Raw genomic sequence first — 15,262 nt, 5'->3', positions numbered from 1 at the left:
TCAGTTTTACATTTACAGGTGCGCAGCCTGCACTAGCTTTCCCCAAGGTAATCCCCTGGGCGTTTTGGTACCCCCTGCCTAAGGTCCACACATCGGTGCCAGTGTCGGAGTAGGCCTAGAAATGGTAACAAATGAGTTTGTCCTACTGGGATCCAGCCTGACCAGTCCTGTGCTCCTAACGAGGCATTAACTACTTGTCCGTGGTACCATTGGCAGTTAATGAGTCTTGAATGTATGACACTGGAAATGGATGTTTGTGGTGTGTTCCTGTAGCCAGTTCGGTGGGGATTGCATCAGAAAATCACCCTCTGTGGAAATACGGCTGTAATCTTTCCCTTGAGGGGGTATATGCTTGTGAGTACATATACATACATATATAGAGTGAAACATATACAGTTTTCACCCATCTTGTTCATCAACTATGGAATAACCAGGATTATAGAACATAAACGAGTCCTATGCTGCAATTAGTATGAGATGACTGGAGCAAGGTTGTCAATGAAACAGGACAAGCAGAGTAAGAAGCTAAAAGTATTAAAAGGAAGCACCAAGCCGTGAAACTTCATATTGTGATAGGTAACATCAGCATAGGAGGCAGTGCAGAAGTCTTAACTATTTACTCTTGGTATGGTATTTTTGATGTCTTTGATATATTTGATACCATTGGTATGATATTTTTAAAGGATGGTCACCTGAAGTCACAGCTGTATTACTACTACCTTTATATCATATAAAGATTTTCTTTGCATTTCAAAACATTATTAATAATCATGCTAGTACTATTGCTGTGTACTGCATGTTGCTTTGCATGCCTGTGTGCTGCTGTTGGTATGACAGAAGACTATAGATTGATTTTCAGGGGGAAAAAAAAAAGTATATACAGGCATGCATGCCTTGGGAGGTCCAGATGACCAACATAGTGGAACAGGTCATGAGGTGTGAGATCATTAGTGTGGTTAATCATTAGTGTAAGATCATTAGTGTGGTTAATTCTCATGTAGACCTTGCCCACAAAAGGAGGACCATGGAGATTTACAACAAACATTAAGGTTGGTATGAGTGGAAGCATGGGAAGAAACAGCGGAACAAGGGTTTTAAAAGAATAGCCTGTACTGATAATGAAGGACACTGCTCCTGGGACACTGCTGCCAAGCAGCAAACTTGAGGAATGTTGTTCCTACTGAGCCCAGAAGGGTTGCGCTCTGCATGGCCGATCCCTACTAAACCCTCTTCCTTTCCCTTCCAGGGCCAGGACACTTTTGTGCAGACAGTGCTGTGGGCCATTCCTCCACCAACGCAAGTGGCTCAGAGGTCAGTGCTGGTACAGCAGGAACAGCAGGCTGCCCAGATCCTGCCCTTCCTGCAGACTCCAGGCCATGACAACAGGTCAAATCTATGTTTTATTGCACTGTAGCACATCCTTCATTGTAGAAGCTGTGCCAGAAACTCAGTGAGATCCTGGAAGTATCCCCAGCACCACCTCTTCCCAGGGGTACCAGCCTCCTCTCCAATGCTACTGGGGTGACTTAAAAACACACCCCCACACCCAAACTCCTTTTCCTGCCCTGCCTGGCTGCATTCCTGGCAGTTACAGGTTACGTCCCTCCAAGGAAGGGGGTGAAGCAGGAGCTGCTGCAGTCTTTGAGGTTTTAGGTACTGGGGAACCTCAATTTCTGCATGTTTGAGTCTAAGAGGCTAAGGTGAATTGATGCCTGAAGAGCTGGATCCAGGTCAAAGCACATCTCCACACCAGCATTACCTGGCAGCAGCATCTTGGCAAAGCCAAGGAGGTCAGCCAGCATGGCCCTGTCCAGCTACTCAAAGCTGGCAGCCCTCCTGACCCTCAGCCATGCTCCTCTCGTGCTGCTGAGCCCATTTCTTCTGCCCAACACACCTAATAAAGCAGGATTCACTTCCAGGGAGTAGGGCTGAACTCTCCCCCCCCGGCAGCAAGCAAAGGGTCCAGGGCATTTTTAAGAAGAGGTAACTAGAACCATGAACTTCATTTGGGCTGTTTTGGGGCCCAAACAGGAGGCTAAGTTGGCCATTTTCAGGATGGGGAAACATAGGCAGGGCACTTCTATTCATCTTTGAGCTCCACTGGCTGCAGAGGCTGGTATGCCAGAGGCTGATTTGGGCATCTGAGATAGTCTCTGGAATGAAAGCTACATTTTTCTTTCCTTTTCCCAGGAAAAGCAAGCAGATAATATGAATAAATATTGGAAATCAAAGACTAAAACAATATTAATATTTATGACAGTGATTTATGACCTTGCAAATAGAACATATTGATATAAAAAGCTGAAGTTATATTTTCAGCAGCATTCTAAAAATAAGGAAAGAGCAAGGTGGGATGAGGGAAGCATTATGTAAAGGGGAGGAAGAGAGAGAAGGAAACCAAGGAGGACACTTCTCTCCTTCCAGCAGGTTACGGCTGTAGCAGAAAGAGCTGCAGCTGGAAGAAGGATGTGGCTGCAGGCTGCCCCTTCAGCTCCAGCAGCACAGCCCAGAGCTCTTCCTCCTGAGAGCAGTGGGGTGGCAGGGAGGCAAGCTGTCCTGCAAGGAGGGAGCAGGGCTCTTTTGCTGTTGATTAAATGAACCAAGTGCTGCTTTATCTCAGGTGTGGCTCTCCCTGAATCTCATTCCTGAGAGCAGAAATGACACAACCTGTTGCTGACAGGCACTGTTCCTGCTCAGCTCTTCCTGGGGATGTAGCTCCACAGCAAGGGGTGCCCAGGCTACGGGGGGTAGAGCGCATTGGCAGAGACAAATGCGCTGCAGCAAATACACTGCAGGGCTGCTTCCTTCTGCAGCATATCATTAAAGGGGTTGATGAATGCAAGATCTTGTTTCTGCAGAGTTATCTGCAAATAACTGGAGTATGCAAAGATGGCCCCAAAAAGCTGGTCGAGGGATGGGTGCAGGATGAGATACCTGTTCTCCCACAGCAACAGATACTTAGGAGAGCAAAATGCCTGTTTCTTGGGTACTGCAAAGACTGAGACCAGAGGCACGTGCAGAGCCTGGCCTTAGCTCCCTGACCTGGCAGGTCCATTTGGGGAACCTCTCTGAAATGCTTTACACCCAGTTTTGGATAGAATAATATCATGACTCTACAGCCCAGGCACACCTACTCCATCAACAGTGGGCATTAAACCCTCTGCTTTCCTCAAACAGAGGCAAAACCTGATGTGCCATCAAGTGCATTAGTATCACTCAGCTGAAAGCTAACTAGAAAACCAGTCCGTGCAGAGGCCAGGGCTTTCCTGCCTAGCACGAAGACTGCAGCTATCGCTGGGCATCAGGGAGAGCATCCAGGGGTGCTGCACAGTTAGTACAGATATGGCTAGACTTGGTGCTTCAGCCAAGTCCTCAATAGGCAAAGTTTTGCCAGGGTGCCCTCCAAAAGCACAAGAACGTCAACAGCAGAACGTTAGCAGGCTGTGGTTCAAGTGCAGATGCCTGCTCTCACCAGCGCCTTTCACAGGGGATACGGTTTGACCAAATTGCTCCTGGGGTGTGTGTGGAAAGGGGTTGAATGAGACAAGAGATTTCAACAGGCTGATCCACAGTAGCACCCCTTGCCATAGATAAGACAGCGCTGGCGCAGGGACCTAACACTAGGAGACAGAGCTTTTCTCTAGAGTGATGGGTGGCCAAGAGGACACCCTGTGTGCCGGCACATTTGCACACTAACCTGTCAATGCTTGAGCTCCACCACAGGGGCTCAGGGTCCTGCTGCTGCATCTCGTTCCCTTGGTGCATGATCTGTTGCACTGTGAGTGCAACGTTGTTCACTGACCCGCACCGCACCGCTTCGTTGGCCGGCCTGTTACAGGCAGCTTCATGTCTGGCACCTGCTTCTAGTTTCTCTTCTCCCTTGGGGATGTGCTTGTTCTGCTGGAAAGAGAAGCAGCTGTGCCGATTGCTCCCAGCAGAGGGAAAAGGGGGAAGGATTTCCAAGGCATTTCCAAGCATGGGGTGGGGGGCGGAATCCACATCTTGGTGCAACCGTGGTGGCTTGCTGAGCAAAGCTACACCACAGCCCTTCCCTGCGGTGGAAGAAAAGGCTCCAAGTACTTGGGGGGGCTCCTCACAGCTGCTCTTTACACTGGGACATGTCTCCTTGCCAGCAACACCTCCCTCTCTGAGTTGAGGTCTGTCAGATGAGTCATGACTTCAGCCATGGGCTTTTCTGCTCTGCTTACAATGCAAGACATTAAACCCCCTAATTTAGCACTAGTGATGTTGTCCTGCCTCGGCAGAAGCTGGTGCTCAGGGTGGCACACGCCTGCTAACAGGGAAGCGGTTCTGGAGAGGGCCACTCAGAGCAGCCCTGCAAAGAGCTACTCTATGAACATGCCCCTCTGTCAAACTTTGTGCTGTTAACACAGGCAGAGGCCCCATTTCATGCAGGACAAAGTGCCACTTCAGTTACATGCCACGTCTGTGTAAAGAGACAGCATCTTGGGTGCTCTGGGAAGGGCAGAGCCTGATTCTGGGTCACACTGTAGTCCCCGTCTCCGCATGCATCTACTCCTAGGGCAGGGAACTGGCTTGCAAACACACCCTAGGAAACAAGCTTAGAAGTGGCATGCTGTGGCTCCAGTGATGCTCAGCCAGCCACCAGCAGAGCCACAGCTGGGAACGGCTCAGCTCGATGTGGTCAGCGGGTCCCTGGCAAAGTGCAGAGGCAGCCTGGTGCTTCCTTTGCTTGTCAGAACCAAGGCTTGGGAAACGCAGGCTAAGAAATACAAGCATCTGGGAAGCATCTACTTCACTGGCAGGGGACCTTGCTTTAGAAATCCTCCATCCCTGTGTGTGAAGGTGACCAAAAAGCTTCTTTTTGCAATTTCCTCCATAGTGATACCTCACCTATCAGACAAGGAGAATAGGGACTGTGCTCTTAACCTCTAGTTTGATGGTGCCTAGTGCCCACCTGTGGGTGCAGCCATGAGCCCAGGGTGTGCCCCAGCCCTGCAAAGTGACACGCACAGCCTGTGACGTACCCCCTGAAGGGACAGGTGCCTGGTTTAACTCTTGTCTTCCTCAAGAAGCTGCACTCCTGAGATTTCCATCTGGGAGATGGCAATGGCACGTTGCAGCACCTGCAGTGGGATCCACAACCACTCTCAGGACCTTTGTGCCTATGGTTGTCACCTTGCAACCGCCCTGTCCCTCCAGTCACTGCACAGTCCCTGCACGCAACGGATCTGCAGCAATAAGCAACAGGCACTGCAGGACCGTGTCTGAACCAACTCATTCCCTGGATGACAGCCGCAATTGCAGGTCATAAAAGGTCATGCTTGCTTAAAACACACACTGCTATCCCCCTTCTCTCCCATCTAGGAGATTCCTTCAGTTGTCATGCAGGCTGTGCTACAAATTTTGAGGCACAGGCTCCCCCATAGGCATCAATAATAGCCAAGAATGAGGCACAGGAGCTATGAGGGAGCAAACATTAATGTAGACCGGTTAGGAGAGATCAGTAGCCAGAAGAGATGAATACACTGGCGCCCTCACAGCCTCTTCTTCCTGAATCAGAGGGGGAAAACGCTGTGCTCCATATTGCACAGAAAGGGACCACAGTCCCCAGGCCCAGACACACCTGTATTTACATGTACAAGCAGTAAAAGCTTCCTCACATCTTCCCCACCCCAGGAGGTAAGGGATAGACAAGAGGCCAGGGACCACGATTTGGCCTAACAGCAGCGAAACGTTTCCTCCCAGGAGCACTGCAACGTTGCAGCCTGCCCACAGCATGACACAGACATCAGTGCAAAGGTGCCCAGTCCTTCGCTGGCACAACATTCCTCACAACTGGGCTGAGAAGTTCAACCCCTCCGCAAACAAAGTGCTCAGAAGAGTTAATTTAAAAGCTAAATATAGCAGCAGGATGATGCTTGACAATGTGCTTTCAGAAAAAACGAAAAACAACAAAATAAAAATCTATTATTTGCCAAGAGACCTACCCTTCAGATGAGACTTTGATACCTGATAATTTCTCTTCTTCAAGTATCCATGTTCTCCACTGCTGTAATTGGGATTTTTCTTGCTGCAAGACCCCAAAGCAAGGTTTGATTAGCCAAAATTAACCTCAGACCCTCTAAACTGCCATGTTTAAGTTCAGATCCCTGAGGCCCAACAGCCAGACGTATGAGATGCCATGGATGCTCAGCCACGCTCAGTAATTCAGTGCCTCAAAACGAGAGGCTCATGAAACCAGCCATACATCTTGCTCAGGGGCACAGAGTAAGGCAAAGAATTCAATTCAGATTTTCCAGTAATAAGCCCGCAACACACACCACACCGCAGGCTGCAGTTGAGAGCATCAGCTGCTCAAAGCAAGAGGAACTGGTGCCGCAGGCTCAGCGAACTGGGGCCCTTCACCCCTTTGTGATAACCACTCTCAACAGCTTCATCCTCTGCCTCCGGCAGGCTGGGCCCGTGGCCATCTGAGAGGACAGAGGCTGGCACTCCTCGGTGATGGTATTCAGTATATGCACATCCTGCATATCTTCTTTTCTACCTTTCACCTCTGCCACAGAGCCCTTCAACACAAAAACGTCCACGGACCCTAGTGGGGACCAAGCAGACACAAACACAGACAAAAATTCCTCCGTTCTCCCCAGCACAGCTGAAAAAGCAACAAATGGGCAACAGCTTTGCAGCCTTCTGACCCCCTGCTCTGCTCTTACAGCCAGGAGCACTCCTTGCCCTGCAATGGCACCTGTGGCACCTTCTGCTGCGCTTGATGTGCACTTCTCGGAGGAGACACCATAACTGACCACACAAACACAAAAAGCTTCCTGCCACTGCCAAGCAAGACATCGCAGGCTGGGGGGATTAAAACGAAGGCACTTCCCTGGCCCCTTGACCATGCCCAGGAAAGAACTGTCCCACAAGCACAGCCTTGGGCCCCCCCAGCTTGCATAGCAGCCCTCTGCCCCAGGAGGGCCAGGCCTGGCTGGCAGCAACCGTCTCTTCCTCTGCCCAAACCTCATTTCACAGCTATCAGCCCTCATTACGGTTATCTGCTTAGGTAGGCTAAAGGCAGCACCTCAGACCGGGTTGTTTCTAGCTATGAATTCTTATTTGTTTTGCCAAAGTGTGGCCACAATGCCCAGGAAGGACATTTCACTGCTCTCAAGGTGGACAATGCGCTTGTTCTGTATTTCAGAAACTGGGTTACAAATTAAAGCTAGGAGGCAGACTTGGGATCCCTGTGCCATCACTGCCCTTACCTTCAGCCTCCAGAGACCTGTCCCCATGACTCAGTGAGTTAGAGGTTGGGAGGAGCCCAAATAACGGTCATGTGTCTGCACAAGGAACTTCTCACTAGCCCAGCAGTCAAGGCTTGAAGGAATTCACAAACTAGTAACAGGAGGCAGCTTCTGCCCATGGCAGCCAGCAGCGAACACCAGGACAGTGCCAGCACAAGCCTTTGCTCCAGCTGGCGCTGCCTCACCCCGCAAGCGTGGAGCTTTCAGGGACCCATGTCACGGGGTCACTTGGAAGACACCTGATGCACTTACTTCATAGGAACCCTCATTTAGAGACTTAAACACACAACTACTGCCAGCACAGAAAAGTGGAAACGACTGCCAACTTGCACACAAAACACTCATTACAACCCCAAAGCAAATAGCTATCCTGACATGATTTACAGAGAAGGTCTGGGAGGCAGATCCAGCTCCTTACCTGAGTCTCTGCTGCCGGCTAGGGGAGATCCTCCACAAGTAAAGATCCACCTTCCCCTGGATCACAGGCAAAAGCCCTGCTCAGTGAGCATACTCTGGGTATGCTTCCCCAGGGCTGACACCACACAACACAAGCCCATCAAGGCTAGCTATGGCTAAACTCCTGTTACTGCACAGACGAAAACCGAAGTATGTCTGAGGGAATGTTTACATGCAACATATCCCAGTCCATGGTTCAGGTCACCTGAAAAACAAGAAGGAGGAGGAGAGCTAATATGCAACAACCCAACACTGGTGTCCTCGTCCTAATGAAGAAAAGCAGTCGCACAAGTTCCAGCTCCAGAGAGGCTGCTGCAAACCCAAGGAAGTCAAAGGAATTGCAGCAGCCGAGGGGAGAGCATCTAGATCCGAGTCAGCAGTGCTGGCTACAGGCAGAGCATCAAAAGCAGAAGCCCTCTCCAGGCTCCATTCCCCTGTGCACTTTGGGGGCATTCAGGGATAGGAGAATCCCCAGGGAAGGAGGGAGAGAGAGAGAGAGAGAGAGAGAGAGAGAGAGAGAGAGCGAGAAAAGCCCTGGCAGAGCTTTCATCCTCTTCCTCCCCAGGTAGCTCCTGCCCATGTGGAACCACCCGCCCTGGGAGGAGGGTTTGTGCAGGGAGGACTCCCAGCTCCTGGGAGAGGCAGGCAGGCAGCGAGGGAGAGGCAGGAACTGCTGCCAGCTGCCCTGCATTGCCTGCAGCTCTCCAGGGCCCATGGCTCCTTCCTGGGGCATCCCAATCCCTCTGCAGGGCCCAGCTTGCCCTAAACCATCCAGTGCACACACCTGGGGAAGGCAGGGGGTGGTTTTCCTCTGTGCTGTGCTCTCACACCAGCCCTGCACAGCCAGCCCTTTCGTACCAGCGTGTTCCAAACCACAGCTTAGCTCTGTCCGTAGCTACCCCCAGCCTCATTAACGCCTGGCAGAACGGCTCATCTCCAGCAGGTCCTGAGCCTGGACATGATGCTCTAGCACAGGGGGTCTGCAGGGACTGCAGCAGCCTGCACACGGTCCCTTGCAGCCCAGCCATGAGCAGGGCCCGTGGTGCAGGGCTGGTGCCGTCCTGTGGGCAGCCAGGCCTGTGTCCAGGGTGCGGAGCATGTATACCTCCAGGGCAGCAAGGGCTCTGGGTGCATCTCCACCATCACTGGGGCAAGCCTCAAGACCTGCAAGGGCTTCTCTGCAACGCTGCTGGGGAAGGAAATCCCTGGGGATCAAGTCTTTACCAAAGAGATCTTTCTGGAGCCACATTTGGCTTCAGCAAGGCAGCTTAAGACCACCCAGTCTGGTGGCCCCTCACAGGACTTCTCCAAACATGGTGCACACTGACTCCTCTGCTTGGGTCAGGCCAGCTGAGTTGGACCAGCAATGGCTTGGGGTGCTGACCTTGTTGCACAGAGAAATCAGAAGCAGACAAAGAGGGAATGTCTACCAGGCACTGTCCTGCTCCCAGCCGGCAGAGCAATCTTCTCTGCTCCCTGTGGTGGGAGTGAGGGGCGATTCCAGCACTGCCTGAGGACAAATTGCCCCAGCCATCACGTGAGCTTTGAGGGGAGAAAAGCTTCTGTCATTTTCTTCCTCTCTCCAGTCCATACTGCCTACCTCACAGTGAATCACCCCTGTTAATAAAAAGCAGTATCACTCTGCCTGCCCTGAGAAGCCATCACCTTGGACAAGGCAGCATGTACCCTCCTCCTGTCATCCAAAGGAAGCTCCAAATCCCCCCCCCCGGCTTCAGCAAACGCTTCCCCTTCACCCCCTCTCAGCCCACCAGCCTTCTGGGGCCAGCAAGGCCGGAGGCACATGGCCCAGTCGCTCACCAGCTTGCCAAAGCTGGCCCTTAGCAAGAGTGCTCTGGGGAAGGTCTTGCCACCACGTGAGGAGAACACAATCCCGCTCGCCCCTCCCCGACACCAGCCCTGGGATAAAGGCAAAGCAGGAACCTGGCAAACGAAATGTGCTGTGGATCTCCCAGCACAGCTGAGAGACTGCTGGTCACTCCTGGGGATGGGCCTGGGGAGGTTCAGGGGTCTCCAAATCTCCCCTTGCAGGACAAGGTAACTCCCCTTGGCTGGCAGATGGCATGCCTCTCTGGTGAGGTAGCACATCAGGGCTCAGCACCGCAGCCCGTGGGCTCCTCCCCACGCAGCTGTGGGGCCTGGGGCACAGGGCAGAAGGGAACGCTCCGTGCTTTCTGCCCCATTTTTGCCCAGTGGCGCCAGGACTGCCCCACAAGGGTCTTCACCTTCTCTTCTCAGCCACCCCAGCGTACTCGGCCCAGCAACGTCCCCCACGCAAGCACTGGTCGTTGGGGTGGCACGTGCCCAGCAGCAGTGCCCTGCTCGTGCTGCTTGTGTCTCTCCCGCAGGGACAGGCTCTCTGCTCCGCCGGGTGCCGCTTCCAGTGCCCCCAGCGCAAAGACAGAAGGACGTACCAAGGGCAAATGTTCACCATGGCTATCCAAACCCCAGCGGGCTGCTTCCCTTCCTCCCTGCCTGCGCACGAGACACTGGAAGGGCACCATTCCAATTCGCCTCGCTGCCCTGCCGGCCGGCAGCGGTTGCGGAGCTTCGGGACAGTTTGGACGCCCTCAGACAGAGATTCACGCAAGGTGGCGTCTCCTGCAGGAGTCTGGTAGCAGTGAGGAGGGCCTCCCTTCTGCTTTCTTTCTTTTCCGGTAATTTCCTCTCGTTTCTCTGGTATTTCTCTTTATTGGCCATCATTGCCACCTTTCTATATCCCCTCCCCGTCGTTTAACCCTTATCTTTGTCTTTCCCCTTCAATTCCCCACAATTCTATTTCCTATCAGTTCCCCTTTCCTTCGTCATTACCACTTTCTCATCCTTTCCAGTCATTTTCCCCTCATTTCCCTGTCACTGCGCGATCATTTCTTCGGCATTTCCCCTTTTCTCCATCCCCCCCGACCTGCACACACACACACTTCCCCCTGTTCTCTGCCAGCGCTGCTCGGGGCTGCCTCCCCGCGCCCCGCTGCTGAAAGCGCTGCCACGCGCCTCTGAAGGTCCCTGCGTAATGGCCACTGCCGCGCGCCCTGCGGGCTGGTCCAGCTTTCCCCAGCGGAGCATGCCGCTGGCAGGCCTCAGTAGCTCACTCCGAACCAGGCATCGCCATCAGGCGAGGTATTTGAGGCAAAGTTTGCTCAGATGAACAGCTGCGGCGAAAGAAAGCGGGAGCTCATCTAGTGCTGCTGCGTGGTCAGCCTGGGATGCTCCCAAGGGAGGATGCAAAACTACAGTGGGGGCCTACCACGATAGCTGGCCCCTGATCCCAGCAGACCAGGAAGAACAAGAGGGAAAGAAGGCTCAGGATCTCCATCCTTTCTCTTGGTGATAACGCGTCTGAGCAGTAGAGAAGCTCATACAAGCCCTGTGGGAGCTGTAGGCGGAGATGGAGTTCTGCTAGCTCATGGTGACCAGTGGGCTGAACCGAACAGCCCTGTCTTTGAACAAATCCTACGTGCTGAAATCTAGTGGCTCCACTTTTCCACTTTATACATGTATCTAGCTGTTCTCTTTTTCTTCTGAATGTTGGATTTCTTTAACAGTGCAGTCTCAAATTGTCTTTTTCTAGAGTCTTCTGTCCAGGAAATATAAACTATCCACCCTAGCAGTGGGTGGATATTTTTGCATTTAGCCTTATATTCTCTTGCAACCTGTAGATATGTCACCTTCCCTAAACGATTCTCAAGATCCCAAGGTCAGGAGTTATTTGTATGCCATCTCCAGCAGCTCAAAAGTCTGGCCAGGATTCCCCTATTTCCTATGCAGGATAGAACCGCTGAGGATTTCCAACTGTTAAAGTACATCTTGCTTTTCTGCAGAGCACTTGGGTGTGCTTTAAGGAAGCTGGAAAATGAGAACATTACACGCCCAGAGACAGAATCCCAGATCCAACACAATGGAAGGATGGGCTTGTCCAGAGACAGCAGAGAGCTGGATTAAAACTTCACGTTTACTCCCTGGAGCCACCTTCAGTCATCACCTTACAAACACCATTGTTATAAAGAACCCTCGGGAACAACTTGTATCCTGCAGCATGCCTGTCTATGTACATCTATCATTACTTCATATTGCATCGTGCTGGTTTGATCCAGAAGGAAGGAGAGGATCTGCCTGAGCAGCTGGAGTGCCTGGAATTGGGTGTTCTGGGTTCCCTTCGTCTGAGGAGCAAAAGAGCAGGGCTGCTCTGCAGAGGAGAGCAAGCCCAGAGCCGAGAGTCACCCCAGCGCAGGCAGTGCCCTCACCAGCCAGGGCATAGCCCCAGAGGACCCAAGCACCAGCACCACCAGGTTGGGGTTAGTGGCAGGTCCCACCAACAGCCACAGACAAGCAGGAGACATGACTGGAGACAAGGCCGCTTATAACATGGTCCCAGGTACATCCAAGAGGCAAGGCCAGAGATAAGGCTTCCTGCAACATCAGCCTGAAGTCCGTCCAGGAAGACCGGTCAGCAAGTCAGGACCCAGAGCAGAGCACAGACATAGCTCAGGCAAGGCCTGGTGGCCCAGGCCTGAGCTTAAATGGAGCTCCCCGACCAAGGGGGTAGAGAGTGTGCTGGTGTGTGTGTGTGGGGGGGAGCCCAAGCCCAAGTGAGGCTGCTCAGGGCTGTTCAGGGTCCTGAAACCCTCCATATGCTCTTGGGCAGCTCACTTGGGTCCTTACTATTATTAGGACTTACTTAAGAAATGGATTGATCAGCACTCAAGGCCTTGGTCATGTAGATGGTAAAGTCCTTTTACACAAAAGCCCCATCGGGATATATCTACTTTAGCATATTAGTTTGGATCAGGGGTGCACTTTCAAAACCGCCAACTGTCCCCACTTTGGATTGCATCCTGGAGCAGTCTTGGAGAGCTCAGTCTTGGGAGAGCATGAGCTGGATTCCTTTCAGGTGAAACTAAATCAGATGTGCTCCAGGGATGCACCTAATGCTCTCCAGCCGCTAAAGGGCGTTCACTCTACAGGACAAGACTAGAGCTTGTCTGGAGTAAAAACAGAAACCCTGACAAATGTATAGTACATACATTGGGTCCTCAGCTTTACAGGCTGCTCGCATTGTATGGTGCTATTGCTGATGCAGACACAGCTGTTAATAGTTCAAAACATTCCAAATTTCCACAAGATTTTTCTTTCCATAATGTTTAGCCTCTTGAGACACTTGTGGAAAAGAGTTTTTTTTTTTTTTCTTTCTTTCTTTCTAAATCACATATGCCAGGCAGCAGGGGGATGGTGCCTAAATACCTTTAAAAATCGGGTCCACAGCATCCACATTTCAATTTTCCCATTTATAACAGAAGAGAGATATACAGTGCTTATCTGATGGGCTGTTTTAATATTTCACTCCCATTAGGTTTTCTCCAAGAATGAAATATTCTGGAGAAAAGCAACATATTTTTTCTATAACTTAATGCAAGACTTAGAGCCGTGTGTATGATATGATCGACAGCCAGTTTACACACACAAAGCCTAGAGCCACCACTTACACGGATAAATTAATGCATCTACCACTAGATGGCATTTGCTGCCCACAGATAGGGGAGGGCCAAGGAGGATTAGGGCTGAGCGTGACATAAAGAAGTGGAACAGATGGTTTGCCAACAGCTTGGACTAGTTTTATGAATGAAGGCTGCCTCCAGATGACATAACTCCTCCCGACTCCACCCTGCTGCCTGCAAACTTCAGGTGCTTTTGTTTTGCTGGAGGCAATGCAGGGGAAGCTGGTGAGCTCGCAGCAGGGGCGCTTCGCCGCTGAAGTGACAGCAGCGCACCACCGGTGAGATCCGACAGGCTTCTTGGCTGGTGAGTAGCGAAGAAATGTTTTAATTGTTAGCGTACTTGGCAGAATAGGCTGGAATATTCTGTATTGTTTCTCCCCCACTGAGACCAAACTATGCTCTCATTTCCAGTGGGATCAACTCAGAGCAGCTCCAGCACAGACCAGGTGGTTAAACCAGGTTTGACCCACTGTGAGTGAGTGCATGACTGGCTTTAAAGTCTGCTTGTTGCATTTTATGTCTATGAGCAGAAGAGTTTATGAGTCAGTTCTCTTTTTCAAAGCTCTAAGAGAACAGATTATTCTGTCCCTCAGTTTGCCATACTATGTGACGAAAAAGTTCATAGGAAGCCTGGTTTTTTATGATTAATGCCTTAACTTGGATTCAGAAAGGTTTTATTATTATGGTAGAACTGTTTATTTTCAAAGCTGTTTTTTTCTGTGGCTTCTTGACTTTGATGCTCTTATTTTCTGCTGCGAAGTTTTGGCAGCTTGAAATCCCGTATGGGACAGATTTTCACTGAATGGTTAGTCCAATCTGGGGACCTTTCCACTGGTCAAAGACTGCTTTGTCGGATTTCCCCCACCCCCAAATAAAAATCAGTCATTTGCATTCTAGCAGTTCTGACAGCCTTGGTCTGAGGAGAAAAATTCCCTCTGCAGTCCATAGAAGGAATTATTCCTTACTTGGATTTAATGAAATTTATCAGTACCGAAAAATCCAGCTTCTTCAAGCCAGCTGTCGAACCTCCCTCCCTGCAATGCCTCAGTTCTCAGAAACTTTGGGACATACAGTATAGCAGGCAGAAAAGAAACAGAGCTGGAGAAATGCAAAGTGCTCTCTAAAGGAATCATTTAACTAATAACCCTTCAGCTTGTAAGTATTTCAGAACCTGGTTATTGATGACTGGGAGGCTGGAGAGTCTTACACTGCTGTAGAATTTAGAAAGAGGTGGATATTTCAGTACAACAGTTTGGTGACACTCAGTTTGAAAATGTAAGGAAGAAGAATAAATGTTTGTTTATAGATAGAAATATATCTATAATACATATACATACATCCATGTTTATATATAGAAATCACAAAGCATTTTGCAAACTTACTTAAATTAAGACAAAAGAAGAGAGTTATTTCTTCTTGTCCTTGAAATAAGACCACCTCTGATGCAACCTAAAGCTTCTGAAAGCGCAGCAGTCCTCACAACAGCCTAGCAGACTGATTGAAGGATGCACTATCCAGGGAAAATTGAAGGGAAGCATTTAATAGGCAGGATATAGCTGGGCTTCGTTAAGCCCCAAGCCTCAGGTTGTTGCCATGGCTGTGTTTAGTTAAGATGTTTATTGCCCATAAGGAATCACTGCATGTATGAGGCTGGATTAATCTAGCCACTGATTAGCTGGCATGAAACCTCTGCTAAACTAGAAACTACCATTTTCTCGATGCAGCCTCAGGCCCAAGGGAGGAAGAGAAAGTGCTCTAGGGGAAATGGCCATAGAATTGCAGACCGGGATGTTTAAAGAGGCCCAAAGCCTGTTAACTAACTTTCCTAGACTTTGGCAACAGGGACGTGCCGCTTTGCGGGATTTTCCTTCATCTCAGACTTAACCCACACGGAGCTCCCACAGAAGACACCAGTCTCCGCTGAGCCGCACAGCACAGTGTGCTCAGCGCCAGCCCCTTTCCTAGGGATGCACACCATCGGCTGCTGCGCGGGGGCTGTCGTGCACCCAT

General features: G+C 50.7%; 1 protein-coding gene across 1 annotated transcript in view; it reads left to right on the top strand.

Moving 5' to 3' along the window:
• Nucleotides 1-13,475: 13,475 nt before the first annotated feature.
• Nucleotides 13,476-15,262, top strand: part of LOC106492169 (semaphorin-3D-like) — a 32,532-nt gene continuing 30,745 nt past the window's right edge. The window contains exon 1 of the mRNA XM_013951951.2: nt 13,476-13,556. The gene's annotated coding sequence lies outside the window, so the exon portion shown is untranslated. The remainder of the gene's footprint in view (nt 13,557-15,262) is intronic.

This window comes from Apteryx mantelli, chromosome 12, assembly GCF_036417845.1.
Source record: "Apteryx mantelli isolate bAptMan1 chromosome 12, bAptMan1.hap1, whole genome shotgun sequence".
Classification (NCBI taxonomy): Eukaryota; Metazoa; Chordata; class Aves; order Apterygiformes; family Apterygidae; genus Apteryx; species Apteryx mantelli.
Note: the sequence above shows the minus strand (reverse complement) of the source record. Positions and strands in the feature narration are given on the sequence as shown.